Below are 6,015 nucleotides of genomic sequence, written 5' to 3'. Positions count from 1 at the left end.
AATTCTTTGTCAAGCACAGCCATTAAAAGAGGCTAATAGTGTGTTGCACAATATGTCTAGTGTTTGGTATGAGCTTGAACTGTTTGTAAGATTATGAAAACAAACTGCAGCCAAATTATGCAATAATCAAGTTTAAGTTCTTCCACAATTATATGATCCATTTTCAAAATCATAACTACCAAAAGGGCTGTCCAGTTAGCAGATTCGCCTAGTGCACTGCATGTCAACTGAATTCTGAGAGTATAAAAATGTAGCAAGGTCAAATGTTTATGATTGAAATTGACAGGACTGCAGAATCTTACAATTTAGCCGTTATCCAGCGTGACTTTCAATCGCAAAATTGCCGTAAGAGAGGTAAGAACTGTAGTCAATAAATGACAAAGACATCTATTAAATGCTACAAAGTAACTGTCTAATATGCTATATCTAAGTAACATACGTAGCATTTGTGGACAAGCAAACAATTTATGTCTATTTAAACTACATAGCTATGTGAACAAGTAACCAACATACAGTACTGTACAGCACACCCTGCATAACTATCATCTATCAAAAATAAGCAACAAGAAGTGATACAAGGAATGACTAGGAGTCTAGGGGTTGACGTAGTAGGGGTTGAGGTGAAGAGGTGAGTTTGTGGTCGAAAATGGGCAGTGAGCCAGCAGTCCTGACTGGGGGAAGGTAATTCCCTGAAATATTAGTTTTGGAATTGAGCAATGATTCAAAGATAGTTTCGATTTACCAGAAATACAGTTTGGCCATGAATGAACCGACATCCATATTCTAGGGGGAACATTAGCCAAAAATAGCAGATCTACAAGCTCAAAACACATGCTCATTGTGATGTCATTCCACCTGGGAGCTAGGATGGAGAAGAGTCTAGAACGCTTGGAGGCCAGGGTTTTAGTATGTGTGGCATGCCTTTGGTTTTGCATTGTACACATACAGTAATACACATTGTTGTTGTTTTTAAACTCTTTATTTCTCAATTTTCCAGAAAACGTTTTGTTAGGCTAACATATATAGAAGTAGACAAAAAACGAAATAAAAAAAGCAAATAAACTGGGCTTTACAATGAGAAATGCTTGTCAAAGGACTGGTGCCAGACATAATAACTGCATTTATTATTTCCAACCAAGATTATTTTACATCATCTGCTCTTAATGGTGCTGTAGATTTGTTGTTTGACGACTCTGCATCTCCCGCACAAGGAAATCAGTTTGCTCTGTATGCTACTGTCTGAGCACAGTAGGCTGCTTTTAAGCAGACACAATCAAACATACAGTACAAAGCAAAAGAGGTCATGGGACGTCCAGCACAGATAGCAGGGGCAAATGTTTACAGGTTTGAGATATAACATGGATGCTACCAACATTCACAAGAAGTCAGAACTGTTATTTAAATGGTCTAGCCATTTCTCCCATCTCCTTTCCCCCAAATATTTGTATTATTATAATTATGATCATTTTAAGTCTCAATAGGTCATCTGCTTTAGAAGATTCAACTGTTTCATGATATTGACAAATAGGATTTTCTTTTCTGTAACCAGTTATTTTTGATAGCTTTTTTGCTTGCCGCATGTAGGATCATGAGCAAATAAGAATCGTTCTCACAAACCACTGTTTAGTTAAGTGTCAGATTTAGTTGTTTATATAAAATAATGAAGAAAACATACTGCTGTTATCAGGTGCCCTGGGGCTTTCCATCCTCAACAATGCGGTGATGCTGTTTTACCCTTTGAAGCATGACTGTCTGCAGGTGTCACGCTCTAAATACCTGGCATCTAATTCATTGCAGGTACTGAATGAGAGTGTGAATTGACTTCTCGTTCCACCCTGTTATTTCTCTCTCTCTCTGGATCTGATTCCTTTTTGTGCAGTCATTTGTATATTATTTATTTGACACATTCCCAGCAGCACCATAACTCTTTATTAAACATGTTTGTACATATTGACAAATAACACTAATCTATATACATTTAATACACTGAAAACTACATGCAATTTGCACAAATTGAAACTACAACAAGAAATTGGCTTTTCTCACCTGGAAAAGAAAATAGGATTAAATAATATTTGATAATTTGTGGATCCAAGGCAGTATTTTATACAGTACTTAGGCACACTTTGTTGTTTCTACTGTAATATAAACTATGGCTGAGCCAGCCTAAGTTCTGATGAAATGATGACTAAAATAGTCATCATTAGTCTAAGCAAGTGCCTTGTTAACCACAATATGTCAGTTCCCATGAGTTCTCTCCAATGAGTGTTATCATTGTAACATCTGTCCATTTGTATGAAGTTAAAGTTTTAGCCTGTATTTTGTTTTTAATTGACTGTCTCAGACCAAAGACCACAATGGAAATAAGTCTCACAACTTTGTTGGGTTTACTGTATATCCTTGACATTTCTCTGATATTTTTCTTTTATGACGTCTAATCAAATCAAAGAATGTCCACAAAATAAGCTTCTACTTTCCTGTTTTTCACCTAAAAGGCTATAAAATAATTATGTTGAGTTCCTTATAGTCCCATTTAGTTCCTGGAAAGTGTCCACATTAGGAAAGGCAGTTAATCGTTTCATCAAGTTTTATGACCTGAACACATGTAGTTGCCAAATGCACTTATGTAGAGGGATATGGACATGTTTTCACTGGAGCTTTGGAGTTAATGCCCGGCCATGAATGTGAAAGTGTGATTATGCCAAAATGAATCAGGGGTGAAATATTAGTTTTGGGATTGAGCAATGATTCAAAGACATTTTCGGTTTACCAGAAATACAGTTTGGCCAGAATTAACCACTTGAACCCCGACATTCATATTCTGGAGGGAACATTAGCCAGAAATAGCAGATCTACAAGCTCAAAACACAGCTCAATGTGACACACAAAAAAACAACAACACACGTCTAGAAGGTTTGTAAGCATTGGCCTTTTGATGGATTCATAATAGAAATGGTCTTTCTATATTGCTATATTCAAATGAAATGGAGGCTGCTTCTGTTTGTTTTAGTTAGTTATTAGTTATTGACTGTAGGTCGGATCAAGCATTTGGTGTAACGATCAAAGCAGATTCTTTTCCCTGTCTTGCTCCAAAAAATACCAATCAAAGGTCTTGCAGATATTAAAACTGTCATTCTGATTAAAAACCAAAAGCTGAAATGAACTGTGTAATTGTGTAGTTGACTGTGTAATTGAATGTGCAGAAACAGACCTCCTTTTTATTTCAACTTCACCTAAAGGCATGCTTTTTCTTCTCTCCTATTCATATAAGAATTTTAAGGAAGGTTTGTGGGTGACTGCTCAGCTATGATATCAACCACTCTGGACCCTGAAATATAAGTGTAGATATTATAATAGTCTAGACTCTAGAGTAGACCAAGAATCCAATCCATCCGTCCATCCATCTTCAACCGCTTATCCGGAATCGGGTCGCAGGGGTAACAGTTCCAACTGGGATTTCCAGAGTTCCCTATCCTGAGCTACTTCCTCCACTCCTTCCGGCCGGGAGTATACCAAGGCGTTCCCAGGCCAGTGTGGAGATACAGTATTATCCTTCCATCTGCCACGGGGTCTCCTCCCAGTGGGACGTGCATCTTGGACCTTCCTAGGAGGCAAATTCTTCACTTTGGTATATTATTTTTTAATTTGAATTAACTTTCAAAACCTTTCTTCTGAGAAGGCTTAATTGTTTTCCTTGTGTCTCAGTGACGCAAGGAAACCCTTGTGCAATTGGTAAGAAATGGCAATTGCTTTCTTTCTTCATTATTCTATAGGCTAATCAGTTGAAATATTTAAATATTTCCGCAAGTTAAAATGAAACAACTGCCAGAGAGATTTACACAGCAGTGTGTTATTGAGTCAAAACAGGCCCAATATATTCATTAACAGTACTTAAAGTCAAGTTAGAACTCATTCTTGAATCTTTTGTTGACGGTAACAACAAAGTCCTCCCATATAAACTTGTTAGGCTATCTATTTCTCTGTATTTCCCTCACCCCAGCTTCCCTTGTTTCTTGCCCACACAGGGCACATGAGGTGTGTCCACATTCCTGTTTTAAATGGTTATAGATATAACGGCGGGTACAGCACAGTAATACAGAATGAAACAGGAGCGTGCATGTGGAAACAGGCATAGTGTCGGCATCAGAAATTGGCACCAAAGGGGAAAGTGATCGTAAATGGCACCTGTGATCACAGGCTGTTTACTCCTGAGGGAATCACATTTATAATAAGATAAGTGCATTTGGATACAGTATATTCAGGTGTGGTCACAGCCACTCAATCTATACCAGCTCATTGCACAAGACAAAATAATCAAAGAAACTATAAAAATACCCTACAGTATATAAATGCCTTACAGTCTTATATCATGAAACTCATCATTCACCATTAAAGTGGTTAAATAAACTGATTTTGATGCTATATAATTTTTCATTTCATTTTCATATAATCATTTTGCTGGGGACGCCCTGGAACCGTGTAACCGTGTGCCCTGGAACCGTGTCATCAGTGCCCATACCCTACACAGTAGGGGGGTTGGCAAAAGGATCTTTCTGTGTGGAGTTTGCATGTTCTCCCCGTGTCTCCGAGGTTAGGTACCCTGGCCAGCCGGGGCACCTGATGGAGGGGAAAGGAACTGGTTGGAATAATGTGTTCCTTCCACATGCTACGTCCAACTGGGGAAACTCCCTCCTGTCAGGTGAAAAGAAGCGACTTGGACTCCTCGTGTATAAAAGGAAGCATGAGGTCAGTCCGTCTCACCAGGTTGGCAGAGGGAGTGTATATAGCGCCCGCAGGATTAGATAATAATAATTAGATAATTGACATCGGGTGAAAAATGGGTTGCACAATCGTGGGATAAAAACATTTAAAAAGAAAGAAAGAAGGGGGGAGTCAAGAAAAAACAATGAGAAAATACACAGCATAGAGCCCTGAGGGAACCAAATGGGGTTTAAAAGAAAAAGATGACCTGTGGCCTGAAACATGTTTTTCTCTATTATATCTTTGCTGCCAATAAAATACGGTAGTATCATGTAAGTTCACCCTTGCCGTTTCTCAACCCAGTACCTTTTCAAGATGTGGGGGCTGTTGATGTAGCCTGACAACGTGTCGCGGGATCGACTCCCGATCCCCCCCCATCTCTCTCTCCCTGTTTCCTGTCAGTCCACTGCAATCTATCAATAAAGCCCAAAACAATCTTAACAAAGAAAAGAAAAGATGTGGGAGTGACTATAGTAATAGCTTGTTACATAACATCCGAGAATTATCCATGAACTGTGGTGCCTTTTCCACATTCCACCAAACTGACCTACTGTACAGGGGATGTTCTGTGGAAAACATTTTGAGTTGGTTGACACGCAACTCTAATACAATATAAATCATGTTCCTTCCAAGCCTGTAAAAGATCTGGCTCTGCTTTCTGCTCTGGCTTGGAGCCAGTGTTGGACAGCAAAGTACATTTGTAGTAATGCAGTTAAGTGAATTCTTTGAGTATCTGTAGTCTATTTGTATTTTAGATGACTTGTTTCACTTCACTATATTTCAAAGACAAATATTGAAGGCCTACTTTTGACTCGACTACATTTCTAGGAATGGAAAAAGTACATTAAGAATTAACCACTTAAGCCTATTTTAAAAATAGAGAAAAAAGTCTACAAACTAATCTACAAATCTACTAATCTACAAACTAACAATTTGTTGCATCTGCTATTTACACTATTTTTGTTTTTGGAGAACTCAACATTTCAGCTTGGAACAGAGGTCATCATTCAAATCCTATGACACCACGCCTCCTGCTGGAAGAATGCAAAACTGCCTGTGCTAATAAGACTATGATCAGAGAAATTAGAAACATTGATAGTCTGAAAACATGTTTTTATTACGGTATTTCAGGTAAGAATATGTCATTCAACAATGTAATGCTACTGAGTGCACAAGGGTTATTTTCTTCTGACCTAATAGCCTATGAGGAAGACCCTGCATGTGTGGATTGAACAATCTGTGTTATATAACACA

Source organism: Nannobrachium achirus (genome assembly GCF_963921795.1).
Source record: "Nannobrachium achirus genome assembly, chromosome: 1".
Taxonomy (NCBI): Eukaryota; Metazoa; Chordata; class Actinopteri; order Myctophiformes; family Myctophidae; genus Nannobrachium; species Nannobrachium achirus.
This window is presented reverse-complemented; position numbering follows the sequence as displayed.